The sequence below is a fragment of the Orycteropus afer genome, unplaced genomic scaffold, assembly GCF_000298275.1.
Source record: "Orycteropus afer afer isolate SDZICR_OR568_19922 unplaced genomic scaffold, OryAfe1.0 scaffold00040, whole genome shotgun sequence".
NCBI lineage: Eukaryota > Metazoa > Chordata > Mammalia > Tubulidentata > Orycteropodidae > Orycteropus > Orycteropus afer.
Genome location: NW_006921627.1, coordinates 14,793,771 through 14,797,165, shown reverse-complemented (window position 1 = coordinate 14,797,165; position 3,395 = coordinate 14,793,771).

Sequence of the window (3,395 nt, the reverse complement as noted above, 5' to 3'; positions counted from 1 at the left end):
GATATCTTTTATATCACCTTGGGACCTGAATGAGCACTTGAAGATTTTCAAAAAGGGCGCTATTTCCTTAAAACTATAAACCAAAGCAAATTCACTGCCATCAAGTTGAATCTGACTCATAGTGACTCCCTTTGAGCTTCGAAGGCAGTAAATCTTTACAGAAGTTCATTTTCCAGTCTTCCTTTTGCAGAGTGGCTAGTGGGTTTGACTGGTTAGCAGTCAAATGCCTTAGGCACTATGCCACGAGAGCTCCTTATAACTATAGACTTCTTAAAGTAGCTCCTTAAAAATATACATCTATTTTCTTCATAGGAAATTGCACATTAACATGTCTCAAACCCACATTTTTATTTGACAAGCAGGCATGCCCCAGAAATTGCAATTTTACTATTAATCATTGCTAAACACTGTCATTTTATTACAAAATCAATTATGACAGTTTGTAACTCTGGTTGATCTTTCATTGGCCTTTGACTCTTTGGTTATAAGCTGGCTAAGGAATAAGCTGCATGAACTCAAAATAGGTATTTATGCTCTTACAAAATTTTTATTGTAATGCTTTCTCAAAAAAAAACATACAAATATTCTGCCTTTAGAAACAATAATAAACTGGAAAGTGTGAAATAGAACTGGATTTCTGTCTTGCTTACATTTAGCTAATTTAATGGTTCAAAAATATGTTTAGATATACAGGATATAAATCTTCACTCAAGGCATTAATAAAAGGGGAAGAAAATCCTGTGATCTGGTAAAACCATGAAATTGAATCTTTATATAAGACTACTTGCAGAAAAACTAACTCAACATTAACAACAACAACAAAATAATAATCAAACCCACTGTCACTGAGTAGATTGTGACTTATAGTGACCTTATAAAAATTGCCCCATAGGGATTCCCTTAAGATTAATATCTTTTCTCCTGTGGAATGGCTGATAAGTTTGAACCAACAACTTTTTGGTTAGCAGTCAAGCATGTAACCAGTGTGCCACCAGGGCTCCTAACTCAACATTACTTTAGGTAAATCAATAGCACATTTTCCTTGAAATATTACTGTTGAATATTAAATATCTGCATACAATCTAGTTCCTTCATTTACCATTCGGGTATACATTTTTAAGGGAGAAAAAACTAGTGTCACATTTCACGAGTACATATTGTTTCATTCATATACTCAACAAATAATTATTGAATGCTTGTTATCACCAGACATAGTTCTCAATGACAAGAAACAGTGAACAAAATCTCTGCCTTATATTCAGGGGTAGGGGGTAAAAGAGAGGCAATAAACAATAAGTGTAAGTAAGCATGCTATCTAAACCAAAAAAACCAAACTCACTGCCATGAAGTCGTATCCAACACATAGCGACCCCACCTTAGGTTCCAAGGTGGTATCACTACAGAAGTAGATTGCCCGACCTTCCTTCCAAGGAGTGGCTGTGGGTTTGAACCACCAGCCTTCTGGGTAGCAGTCAAATGCCTTAAGCACTACACCACCAGAGTTCCCAGTATGTTATCTAGTATGTGAAAAATAGACAAGTTTTATGAAAAAGAAAAAAGGCAGAGCAAGGAATATCAAGAATGCCACAAGATAGAGAGGTAGAGTAACCAAATTGTAAATGCTGAGCTCAGGGTAGATTTCACTCAGAAGGTGATAGATGCTCAAAGGCTTAAGGGGGTCAGGGAGGTAGCTATGCGGACATCTACAAAAAGGGCATTACAAGAGAAGAGAGCAACCAGCACAAGGACTTTGAGGTAGAAAGGTTCCCAAGTGCTAGAGAAAGCAAGTAGTTCAGTATTGCAAAGAGGAGAAAGGTGAGAAGGTGGTGGGGCTGATGATTAGAGGGGACTGTATGCAGTCATGAAAAATGCCGTTCTCTCCTGAGAAATACTTCCATGAATGACTCACTTTGAGGAAGAAGCCTGGGTTAGGAGGTCACTGGAGCACCTTGTAACAATGTGTAAAACCAAACAAACCAAACTCACTGCCGTCGAGTCAGTTCTGACCCATAGCAACCCTTCCTTGGGTTTCCGATGCAGTTATCACTACGGAAGTAGACTGCCCAATCTTCTTTCCGAGGAGTGGCTAGTGGGTTTGAACTGCCAGCCTTCTGGTTAGCAGTCAAATGCCTTAGACACTATGCCACTGAAGAAAATTCTACTTCCATCTTGAATAAAACAGACAGGAAGGACATAATTATAGCTCAATTGACAGGTCCCCATTGGCCTAGTCTCTGAATTAACATGGCAGTGTTAAACCCGAGTCTTTCTAATAAGAAAAAGTAATGGTATCACCGACCAAATAAACAAATAAATAGATACATAGATAGATAATTAAATAGATAAACCTAGTGCTTTCCTTGTGTTATTTCTAGTTTGTCCTGACTTTCAGAATCTCTGCAAGGCAACACTTGAAAGATGGAAACATATTCTGTAATCTCCTGAGTTTTCCAGCCTGATTTCTACTAGGTTAAGTATTCACAAGGAGAGAAAATATACCAGGTTAATCAGCAAACTGTCTTGGTAGATAAATCATCACAACCATGATTCCTTTTTTTATTATTTATTACAAGTATGTCTCATATGTTAATATGCATTTCAATTCCCATTCTACTTATGCCAATGATTCCAGTTCCACTTCCCCCAATGTACACTAAGGTGGCCAGGACACTTTCATTCTCAACCCACTCACAGTTGCTCAATGCTCTGTAAACAAATTTCTCTTTGGAAATAAAGTTTGTTTAGAAGTATGTCCAAAGGTAATGTCACCTTTCATAAAATTTAAAAAAAAAAGTTTTATTTTGAGAATTAAAAATATATGTTATAAAATTAGTATTACATCAACATTATCAGCAATTACAAAGTCAACTCTTCATGCTTACTTTTTCTTCTCTCCTCCTTGTTATATGTAAATACTTGCTTTACAGTCTTGGAAGGCAGTTCTACTTCATACTATGGGATAGCTATGAATCTGAACGGACTCAGTGCAGTTGGTTTGGAGTTTTGGAATGCTATAATTATAGCTGAGAAAGGAGCTCTGGTGGTACAGTGGGTTAAAGCATTTGGCTGTTAACCAAAGGGTGAGGGCTCCAACTCACCAGCCACTAATCAGAAAGATGAGGCAGTCTACTTATGAAAGGATTTACAGCCTTGAAACCATATGGGCAGTTCTACTCTGTCTTATAGGGTAGCTATGAGTTGGAACGGATTCAGTGGCAGTGGGTTTGGTTTGGGTTGGTAATTAGAGTTTTAACCTTAACTTTTCTACTGTCTTTTTACTTAACAGTAAATTTTTAAAATGTTTGATACTGTCATCAAGTCTATGTTTATCATTTTTGATGAGTCAGAATCAACCATGTGGCACATAACAAACATCATTTCCTACCAAGGGAATG